Raw genomic sequence first — 12039 nt, 5'->3', positions numbered from 1 at the left:
ACTGAGGTACTGCCATAAATATAACCTGAAAACGTGTAAGTAATTTTAAACAGGGTATTGGCAGAGGCCGGAACAGTTTGAAGGGTTCAGGGGAAAAGAGAAAGATGTGGGAAAGTTTGGAATTTCTTAGAGACTTGCCGAATCGTTTTGACCATAATGTTGTTAGTGATATGGACAATAAAGTTCAAGCTGAGGTGTACTCCGATGGAGATGGAACTTATCAGGAACTGGAGCAAAAGTCAAACTTGTTATGTCTTAGCAAAGAGATTGGTGACATTTTGTTCCTGCCCTAGAGATCTTTGGAATTTTAAACTTGAGGGAAAGGATTTATGGTATCTGGCAGAAGAAATTTCAAGCCTCAGTAATTTATGATGAAATTACAAAGCATTCAAGATGTGACCTGGCTTTTTCTGAAAGAGTACAGTCATATGTGTTCACAAGGAGATGATTTGAAATTGGAACTTATATTTAAAAGGCATAAAAGTTTGAAAAATTTGCAGCCTGACCATGTGGTAGAAAAGAAAAACCAATTTTCTGGGGAGAAATTCAAGCTGTCAGCTGCAGGAATTTGCATAAGTAAAGAGAAGCCAAATGTTAATGTTTCTGGGAGAAGGTATCTGAGTTACCAGTGGGGAATCCTTAAGGGTCTACAGCAACCTCAATTCTTGCCTACTCAGTAGAAATAATTTGACTGAGGGGCATAAAGCAGACAAAGAGACTGAGAGAAGTTTTATATCAGGAATGAAAGTTTATTTAAAAATACTTCAGGAAAGAAAAGAAAGTAAACTTGGAAGAGATCCAAATGGGCAATTTGGATAAATGTGGTGTCTACCTTGACCTAGGACTTTGTAGACAGGCCCATTGCCCATTATTCTTCTTTTAGGTTAGACTGCCCACATGTGCAGTGCCCTCCTTACCCTTGTGAGGTAAGCATGTGCAGTATGTGTAGGAAGTTGTATGCATGCCCACCTGAGGCTTCCTTTTCTTTTCTGGTGGTGGTTTATTTTTATTTTTATTTTTTTACTTTAGGTTTTGGGATACATATGCATAACATGAAGGTTTGTTACATAGGTATACATGTGCCATGGTGGTTTGCTGTGCCTATCAACCCATTATCAAGGTTTTAAGCCCCATGTGCATCAGGTATTTGTCCTAATGTTCTCCCTCCCCTTTACCCCAGCCCCTGACTTCAGTGTGTGATGTTTCCCTTCCTGTGTCCATGCGTTCTCATTGTTCAGCTCCCACTTACAAGTCAGAACATATGCTGTTTGGTTTTCTGTTGCTGTGTTAGTTTGCTGAGAATGATGGCTTCCAGCTTCATCCATGTCCCTGCAAAGGACATGAACTCATTCTTTTTTTATGGCTGCATAATATTTCATGGCCATGTGGTCTCCTAATGCACATGCTAGGAAGTTGGTTCTCACTGTCATCTGCAGTCAATTAACACTTTTGTGCAATAGGTTTAAATCATAAGAAAAATGTCCTCTTCCTGGCACCCACTGCAAGTTTATCACTTTTAAAGAAGCAATGTGATAATTGCCAAACTATAACTTGACATTCTTAGTAGCGAGGGGAGAGCCCTCTTTCAAGAGTGTCTACCTGTAACATTAAGAGCTAAGACAATGCAAAAAATGTTTCCAGGGTATTTCAGAGATCTACATGCCAGCCCCTCTCATCACATGTGTTTCTCTGGGCAGGGCCCAGGGACCTGCTGCTCTGTATACCCTTGGGACATGGGGCCTTGCATCTCAGCCACTCTATCTCCAGCCGTGGCTAAATAGGACCAAGGTGCAGCTTGGGATGTTGTTACAGAGGGTGTAAGCCCCAAGCGTTGGTGGCTTTCAAGTGGTTTTGAGCATATGGGTGCTCAGGAAGCAAGAGTTGAGCTTTGGAAACTTCTGCCTATATTTCAGAGGATGTATGGAAACACCTAGATGTCCAGGTGTAAGTCTGTTGCAAGAGCAGAACCCTCATAGAGAATCTCTACTAAGCCAGTGCAGAGGGAAATTTGGGGTTGGAGCCCCCACACAGAGTCTCCACTGGGACATTGCCAAGTGGAGCTGTGGGAAGAGGGCCACCATCCTCCAGAAGTCAGAATGTTAAATCCACAAACAGCTTGTACTATACACTTAGAAGAGCTGCAGGCACTAAATGCCAGCCTGTGAAAGCCATCTTTGAGGCTGTACCGTGCAGAGCCACAGGGGCAGAGCTGCTCAATGCTTGGGGAGCTCACCTCTTGCAGCAGAGGCCCTGGATATGAGACATGGAGTCAAAGGAGATTATTTTAGATCTTTACAATTTAATGACTGCCCTGCTGGTCTTCAGACTTGTGGGTGGCCTATAGCCCCTTTGTTTTGGCCAGTTTTTCTATTTGGGAATGAGAATATTTATCCAATGCCAGTACCTCTATTGCATTTTAAAAGCAAGTTTTTAAAAAATGACACACATGGGTAGTAGAGACTTGCCCTGTCTCAGATGAAACTTTGGATTTGGACTTTTGAGTAAATGCTGAAATAAGACTTTGTGGGACTGTTGGAAAGGCATGATTGTGTTTTGAAATATGAGAAGGACATGACATTTAGGAGTGGACAAGGGCAGAATGATATAGTTTGGCTTTGTGTTCTCACCCATATCTCATCTCTAATTATAATCCCCACATGTCAAGGGAGGGACCTGGTAGGAGGTAACTGAATCATGAGGGCAGTTTCCCCATGCTGTTCTTATGACAGTGAGAGTTCTCATGAGATTTGATAGTTTACAAGTGTTTGGCAGTTTCCCTCTGTCTCTCCCTTCTCTCTCCTGCTGCCCTGTGAAGAAGGTTTTTGCTTCCCCTTTGCATTCTATCATGATTACAAGTTTTATGAGGCATCCTCAGGCATGTGGACTGTGAGTAAATTATTTTTTTATTTATAAATTAGTCTCAGACAGTTCTTTATAGTAGTGTGAAAATGAACTAATACAAGACTACGACTTACTCACATCTGTACTCTTAGGCTCTTCACATATAAATACACAATAGCTGCCCAACAAATATTTGTTTGATGTTGAATGAAGAAATACATCAGTGAATGGTAAAGCACTCATGGTGATTATTTGAAATCACAAGCTTGACACACAAATTTTGTATACTACCCATCCAGAATTGAACAATGCATTTTAAGGCTATGTGAGAAAAAATACAACAAGGTCTCTGATATGATTTGGCTGTGTCCCACCAAATCTCATTTTTTTTTTTTGAGACAGTCTTTCTCTGTCACCAGGTTGGAGTGCAGTGGCGCTATCTCAGCACACTGCAACCTCCACCTCTCTGGTTCAAGTGATTCTTCTGCCTCAGCCTCCTGATTACCTGGTACCACAGGCATGTGCCACCACACCTGGCTAAATTTTGTATTTTTTTTAGTAGAGATGGGGTTTCTCCATGTTGGCCAGATTGGTCTCCATCTCTTGACCTCGTGATCTGCCCACCTCAGCCTCCCAAAGTGCTGGGATTACAGGCGTGAGCTACCACGCCCAGCCCAAATCTCATTTTTAATTGTAGCTCCCATAATCCCCATCTGTCATTGGTGAAAGGTAATTAAATTATGGGTGTGGGATTTCCCATGCAGTTCTCATGATAGTGAATAAGTCTCACAAGACCTGATATAACTACGGCACTGCCTAATGGAACTATGACAAGAGGGCCATCATCCTCCAGACTCCAGAATGGTAGATTCACTGAGAGCTTGTACTGCATGCCTGGAAAAGCTGCAGTCACTCAACCCCATCCTGTAAAAGCACCTGGAAGGGAGAACTGAATCCTGCAAAGCCACAGAGGTGGAGCTACACAACACCATGGGAACCTGACTCTTGCATCAGTGTACCCTAGATGTGATACATGGGGTCAAAGGAGATTATATTGGAGCTTTAAGATTTAATGATTCCCTTACTGGATTTTTTACTTCTATGGGGTCTGTAACCCCTTGGCTTTGGCCAATTTATTCCATTTGGAATGGGTGTATTTACCCAATGCCTGTACCCCCATTGTAGCTAGGAAGTAACTAATTTGCTTTTGATTTTACTGGATCATAGGTGGAAGAGATTTGCCTTGTCTCAGATCAAACTTTTGACTGTGGACTTTTGAGTTAATGCTGAAATGAGTTAAAACTTTGAGGGACTGTTGTGGAGAAATGATTGGTATTGAAATGTGAGGATATGAGATTTGGGAGGGACCAGAGACAGAATGATACATTTTTTTCTGGGTCCCAACCCAAATCTCATCTTCAATTTTAGCTCTCATTACACTCACATGTCATGGGAGGAACCTAGTTTTAAGTAATTGAATCACGGGGGTGACTTTTCTCATGATAATGAATAAGTTTCACTAGATCTGATGGTTTTATAAAGGGCATTTCCCCTGCATGTGTTCTCTTGTCTGTTGCCGTGTAAGATGTGCCTTTTTTTCTTCCTCTGCCTTCTGCCATGATTTTGAGGCCTCTCCAGCCATGTGGAACTGCAAGTCAATTTAAATCTTTTTGTCTTTATAAATTACCCAGTCTCAGGTATTTCTTCAGAGCAGTATGAAAATGGACTAACACAGTCTCTCAGTAGCATCTCTTCTTTGGCAAATTTCTTATATTTCAGGGTGCAAATTATACATATTATAAATAGCATTGTGCAAACTATAACAGGTTTTAGATTGTGCTTCAATGACAGATTTTACCTACAACCCCAGTATCATTAATCAAAATGTTGATCAACTGAATAAGTACAATTTTGCCTTAAGCCATTTAAGTAATGTTTATGAATTAGTCCTCATCTTTTTAAGTGAATAAATTGTTCCATGAAATTTAAAGTACTGTGTATTTGGATTCATGCCAGAGACATTCTGCAACCCGATGGCTCAATGTGGCAGAGACACTAATGTGTTGATGCCAGATATATTCCAGCTAAGATGCTTAAATATGCTAAGGCTTAAACCTCTGTGTCACATATGATGTCTCAGCATAAATTCTTACATATTTTTTACTTAATTTGAGAACTTTGATGGGTTGTATTATATGTTCTGCAAATTCCTTTATTGACGTCCTGATCTTCAGTGCCTCAAAATGTGACTGTATTTAAATATGTCACCTTTAAAAAGGTAATTAAGGTTCAAAGAGGTCATTAGGGAGGGCTATAGTGCAGTAATACTGGTTGTATAAGAGGAGGAGATTAGGACACAGACATGCAACCAGTGTTAGACCATGTGAAAACCAATACAAAAATACAGCCATCTACCCACGAAGAAGAGAGACCCAAGAAAATCCAGCTCTTCTAACATCTTGATTGCAAATTTCCAGCCTCCAGAACTGTGAGAAAATACATTTCTCCAGTTTAACCCACCCAGTCTGTGGTAATTTGTTATGGCTATACTAGCAAACTAATACAGAATGTATATTTTGAATTCAATTTTAAACTGAGACAGATGTTTTGGAGATATGGTATTAACCATAATATCTACTCTTTTAGAGGTCTGAACATTAGCAGCTTTTGTGGTTCCAATTTCCAATGTACACACTTGCATGTTAGCTAAATGGAACTGAACATTTGAGACACTGAGTAGCAAACCTTACTGTAGATCAGAATAACCTGGAGAGATGTTAAAATTATCAGTGTTAAGGTACATTTCTAAGTCTAGTATGGGACATAGACTTGGACATTTTAACAACTTTGTGGCAAGGTGCTGGTAGTCCAAGTATCCTAATCATGGTTAGAGAAACACCAAGGATTTACCACAGTTACTTGAGAGTCTCTGAATGCATTGCTGGAGGAGACCTGACTGGGAGGCAGGTGATGCAACTCCTTACTTTGCAAAGGCTCCTCTGAGCCTTTTGTAACACCAGAACCTGATTGATCAGTTTTCAGGACGTAGCCTGATCCAAAGAGTTCTTCCATGAGACTGCTTTTCTTATCTCTGAAAGTTGTATCTTTTACTTTTGTTCTGGAAGACTTACCAAATGAGGGCTCATACCCACTGTCAGAATGCTCTAGCTCCCTTTCCTCTCTGTTACTGAGATGCTTGCTTGTACTATGACTGCACCTCGTGTTCCTGGCATTGGCTGGCCCACCCGAAGCAGGAAGCTAATGATGCAGGTTTTCAGTTGCTTCTGCGAATAAGTAATGCCTTCTTTGTCTGAGGGGGCCTTTCATGTAGGGAGCAGTGCATTTGCCAGGTGTGTCATCCATGTCATTTCTCTGCATACTTCTTTTAAACTTTTCTCTTACTAGATCATCTTGATTGGTTTCTCTTTCAGGATGAATAACTTCAATTATTTTTAGTGATAGTTCTTGCTCTTCTTTCACTGAAATGGTTTTCTTTTCTTGGTCTTCCTTTTTGTCTTTTTGTCTTCCAGTATTCTCCAGTAGTACTTGTACTTCCAAATGTTTATCTTCCTTTGATAAATCTGTAATTCCAGCACTTTGGGAGGCTGAGGAAGAAGGACTGCTTGAGTCCAAGAGTTTCAGATCAGCTTGGGCAGCATAGCCAAAAAAATAATAAAAAGCATCACACACTGGGATCTGTCGGGGGGAAATAGGGGAGGGACAGCAGGGGGTGGGGAGTTGGGGAGGGAAAACATGGGGGGAAATGCCAGATATAGGTGATGGGGAGGAAGGCAGCAAGTCACACTGCCATGTGTGTACCTATGCAACAATCTTGCATGTCTTTCACATGTACCCTAAAACCTAAAATGCAATTAAAAAAAGAGAAACACCAAGGATTTTACTGAAGTACAAATGATTAACAAAGTAAAACATAATTGTCCCAAAGTAATAGTAAAATATAAAGACTACTCATATGGAGAGCCAATTGTTACCACATCTTCCCACATGTAAGTAATGTCACACTAGTAGCTTGGAATTAGTCATTGTAATGGTAAATACTGTCAACTTGATTGGATTGAAAGATACAAAGTTTTGATTCTGAATGTTTCTTTAAGGGTGCTATCAAAATAGATTAACATTTAAGTCAGTGGGCTAAGAAAGGCAGACCTACCCTTAATCTGGGTAGGCACAATCTAATCAGCTGCTAGTGTGGCTAGAATATAAGCAGGCAGAAAAATGTAAAAAGAGACACTGGCCTAGCCTCCCAACCTACATCTTTCTCATTTGCTGGATGATTCCTGCCCTCAAACATCAGACTCCAAGTTCTTCAGTTTTGGAAGTTGGACTGGCTCTCCTTGCTCCTCAGCTTGTAGATAGTCATTGTGGGAACTTGTGATAGTGTGAGTTAACACTTAATAAATATTTCCATTAGTTCTATCCCTCTAGAGAACCCTGACTAATACAGATTTTGGTACCAGGAGTGGTTCTAGAAGATCAGAATATTGAGGATGGAGTTCTTTAATTGGTTTTGGGGTTTCTGGAGTTAAGTGCTTGATTTGATTAAACCCAAAAATGCTAAGGACTCTACTTCTAATAGTATGGAGAACACTGATAGTCCTTTGTGTGAACTGTTTAGAGAGTTACCAAACATAAAGGCATTTGCCACTCTTGAATAATCACTCATGAAAGACAAGTTTAGTGACTCTATACATAAATACCTTTGACCATATGTGGAGAATCAAGGAACATAATGAAGCTGGTTGGTTGTTGCTAATTTCAGTGGATAAAGTGATATAAGAAAATGATGAACTTAGGGATTCTATCTACCAGCTTCAGAAACAGATACTGAGCCTCAAATATGCTAAGATTCCCGAGTGAGAGCCTTATTTCCTGTAGACAAAGAGCTGAAATTGTGGAAAAACAGACACAAGCTCTTATCATGTGAGTGCCTGACCTGCAATGAAAGGTGCATGCACAGCCTCACCAGGTGTCTACTCTTTAAGTGAGGGCATTTATTGGAAAAGCAATGGACCCAGAAATTTGGTATGGGGACATGTGCCATGACCCGGATAAAGCTTGGGACACTGAGTTTGTAAACTCTGATGAAACTTTTTTTTACCAGAAGAAAGCTTTCCCAACCCAGTAGTGGTAACATCCCTTCCCTGATCCATGCTGCCCTTAGACTTTCCACATTACTCTGGGGAGATAAGCCCTGTGCTTCCTGAGGCAGTTGCCAGGCAAAATAATGTTGATTCTCCTCAGGAGCTGTCCCCAACACTCCTGTTTCCTTCCAGACTTATAACTAGACTAAAGCCCCTAGAGATGAGGTTGAGCATGTGGCCCATGAGGAAGTATACTACACTAGAAAAGAACTTTTTGAGTTCTCTAATTTATATAAACAGAAATATTGATGACAAGCATGGGAATGGATATTAATGGTATGGGATAATGGTGGAAGAAACATAGAGTTGGATTAGGCTGAATTTATTGATTTGGGCCCACTAAATACGGACTCTGCATTTAATGTTGTAGTTTGGGGAGTTGAAAAAGGTTCTAATAGTTTATCTGCTTGGTTAACTAAAACATGTATTAAAAAATGGCCCACTGTGAGGAAGCTGGATATGCCTGATCTCCCTTGGTTTAATATAGAGGAAGGGATTTAAAGGCTTAGGGTGATTGGAATGTTGGAGTGGATTAGTCACTTTAGACCTACTCATTCCAGCTGGTAGGGTCCAGATAATATTCCCTTGACCAATGCCTTGTAAAATAGATTTGTGAGTGCAGAGGTTTGTCCTCACTGGAATAGAACTTACTCCAGCTATCGGTTTGCCTATCTTGCATTCAATGCTTTTGCCAAAACTACCCATCTGTGGACTCACAGAATACCTTATTTGCTATCACATTATTCCACATAGCATTGCCTCTGACCAAGGCACTTACTTTATGGCTAAAGAAATACAGCTGTGGTCTCATGCTCATAGAATTCACTGGTTTTACCATGTTCCCCATTATCCTGAAACAGCTGGATTGATAAATGTGTGGAATTGCCATTTGAGGTCACAATTACAATGCCAACTAGGTGACAAACTTTGCAGGGCTGGGGCAAAGTTCTGCAGGAGGTCATATATGCTCTGAATCAGTTTCCAATATATGGTACTGCTTCTCCCATAGCCAGGATTCATGGGACTAGGAATCAAGGGGTGGAAGTGGCACCACTCACATCACCCCTAGTGATCCACTAGCAAAACTTTTGCTTCCTTTTCCTGTGACATTTTGTATTTTGTTCTGCTGGCTTAGAGGTCTTAGTTCCAGAGAGATGAATGCTGCCACCAGGAGACACAACAATTTCATTCAATTGGAAGTTAAGATTGCCACCTGGTCACTTTGGGGTCCCCCTACCTTTAAATAAACAGGCTAATAAGAAGGGAATTACAATGTTAGCTGGTGTGACTGACCTGGACTATCAAGATGATGTCAGTCTACTACTCCACAATGGAGGTAAGGAAGAGTATGCATGGAATACAGGAGATCCCTTAGGGTGTATCTCTTAGTATTATCATGCCCTGTGATTAAGGTCAGTGGGAAACTACAACAGCCCATTTAGGCAGGAGCACAAATGCCCCAGACACTTCAGAAATAAAGGTTGGTGTCAATTCATCAGGGAGGAAAAAAAAAATGACCTGCTGAGGTGCTTGCTTAAGGCAGAGAATACAGAATGGTTAGTAGAAGAAGGTAGTCCTCGAGGCTAGCTATGACTACGTGACCAGCTGCAGAAAGGAGGACTGTAATTGTCATGAGTATTTCCTCCTCCTTTTTTAAGAACATGTTTGTACATGTATACACTTGTACTAAGAAAATACCTTCATTTTATTTCCTTTCTCCTTTATTATGTGACATAAGATTTATTGACTTCACATCAGCAATAGTAACAGTACTTAATATTGTTTATTTAATAGTCTTTGGGTTGGGGATTAGTGCATTCCTGGTTGTAGGAAACGTAGTTGTATTATGTTAGGCATAATTATGACCTTAATGTTGTCTTTATTTGAAGATTAGGTATAATCTCAGGAGATGTGTATGAGTTCAAGTTAACAAGGGGTGGACTTGTGATGGTTAATACGGAGCGTCAACTTGATTGGATTGAAGAAGACAAAGTATTGATCCTGGGTGTGTTTGCAAGGGTGTTGCCAAAGGAGATTAACATTTGAATCGATGGGCTGGGAAAGGCAGACCCACCCTTAATCTGGGTGGGAACCATTTAATCAGCTGCCAGCATGGCTAGAATATAAGCAGGAAGAACAATGTGAAAAGAAACATTGGCCTAGCCTCCCAGCCTACATCTTTCTTCTAAATGCTTCCTGCCCTTAAACATTGGACTTCAAGTTCTTCAGTTTTGGAAGTTGTACTGGCTCTTCGTTCTCCTCAGCTCCCAGACAGCCTGTTTTGGGACTGTGTGAGTTAATACTTAATAAACTCCCCTTTATATATATGTACATATAAATAAAGATAGATAGATGGTGCATAGATGATTGATAGATGATAGATAGGTAGAGGATAGATAGATAGATATTTATCCCATTAGTTCTGTCCCTCTGTAGATCCCATACTAATACAGTCGTGGAGGATGTATTTGCAAAACAGAAATAGGCAAATTCTGCAACTCAAGGCTTTTCCCCTTGTCCCCACAGAACTGGTTACCAGCAAAATTCTGTTAATGTCTTCCTTTGAATCACTGTTCTCTAATTGTGTCCCCAACTTCTATGTGCCAACTCTCTTTAATATTATTTGGCCTCTTCTGTGGATTAATGAATGGGAGATGGAGAACACAGTTAATCTTTTGCAAGGAAGTATTGCATAAATTATTGGTATGCATTCTGGGAGGCCTTGGAGAGAATTACTGGGGCTGCTTTGTTAAGAATAAAAAGATAAATAGGCTGGGAGTAAATTATCCAATGTAAGACAAAAACAATAATAGTAATCCAGAATTTTAAGCCAGTGAAGCTGATATGTGGAAACTTTTTTTTTTTTTTTAATTTTTTATTGGATTATAGGTTTTGGGGTACATGAGCAGAGCATGCAAAACAGTTGCGTAGGTACACACATGGCAGTGTGCTTTGCTTTTCTTCTCCCCTTCACCCACATTTGGCATTTCTCCCCAGGCTATCCCTCCCCACCTCCCCCTCCCACTGGCCCTCCCCTTTTCCCCCCAATAGACCCCAGTGTTTAGTACTCCCCTTTCTGTGTCCATGTGTTCTCATTTTTCATCACCCACCTATGAGTGAGAATAGACAGGAGAATCCAGTATTAATGCCATGAAATGAAGTACATGGTGCTGGTAAAGATTTTTATCATGCAGAAAAGAGAATAATCCGAAGAAGTGTGTTAGGAGAATAAGTACCTATGTTGCTTATATACTTAGTAATTATGATACCCCATCTTAAGTACTGTCCATAGAAATTTCCAAGGGTCCAGAAATTTATTCTCAGTTGTGCAAAGATGGACTCACTACAAGCTTGTTTTCTAATTCACAATAGATGATTATTTTGACAAAAACAAACCAATATTCTACCACCACCAAAAAAGAAACCAGCAAATGAAAAAAAAAAAAACTAGCTTTGTTTTTTTGTTGTTGTTGTCATTAATTTTAGATTCAGTGGGTACATTTGCAGGTTTATTGAATCGGTATATTCCGTTATTCTGGGGTTTGGGCTTCCATTGAACCCATCAACCAAATAGTGAACGTGGTATCCTATAGGTAGCTTTTCAACCTTTACCCACGTCCCTCGCTTTCTCCTTCTGTAATGCACAGGGTCTATTGTTTCCAACTTTATGTCCATGATTTACCCCTTGTTTACCTTCCACTTTTAAGTGAGAAAACAGTGTATTTGATTTTCTGTTTCTGTCTTAATTCTTTTTGGTTAGTGGCATCTTGCTGCATCCATGTTTCTGCAAAACATATGATTTTATTCTTTTTTTTTTTTTTTTTTGAGATGGAGTTTTGCCCTTGTTACCCAGGCTGGAGTGCAGTGGCATGATCTTGGCTCACCGGAACCTCCACCTCCTAGGTTCAAGCAATTCTCCTGCCTCAGCCTCCCAAGTAGATGAGACTACAGGCATGCGCCACCATGCCCAGCTAATTTTTGTATTTTTAGTAGAGACGGGGTTTCACCATGTTGACCAGGATGGTTTTGATCTCTT

The 12039-nt window shown here is 40.4% G+C and overlaps 1 pseudogene; it reads right to left on the bottom strand.

Annotated features, from left to right (window-relative positions):
- Positions 1–5718: 5718 nt before the first annotated feature.
- Positions 5719–8012, bottom strand: LOC100894418 (lebercilin-like protein pseudogene; annotated as a pseudogene).
- Positions 8013–12039: the final 4027 nt, after the last annotated feature.

Source organism: Callithrix jacchus, chromosome X, assembly GCF_049354715.1.
Source record: "Callithrix jacchus isolate 240 chromosome X, calJac240_pri, whole genome shotgun sequence".
NCBI lineage: Eukaryota > Metazoa > Chordata > Mammalia > Primates > Cebidae > Callithrix > Callithrix jacchus.
This window is presented reverse-complemented; position numbering and strand designations above follow the sequence as displayed.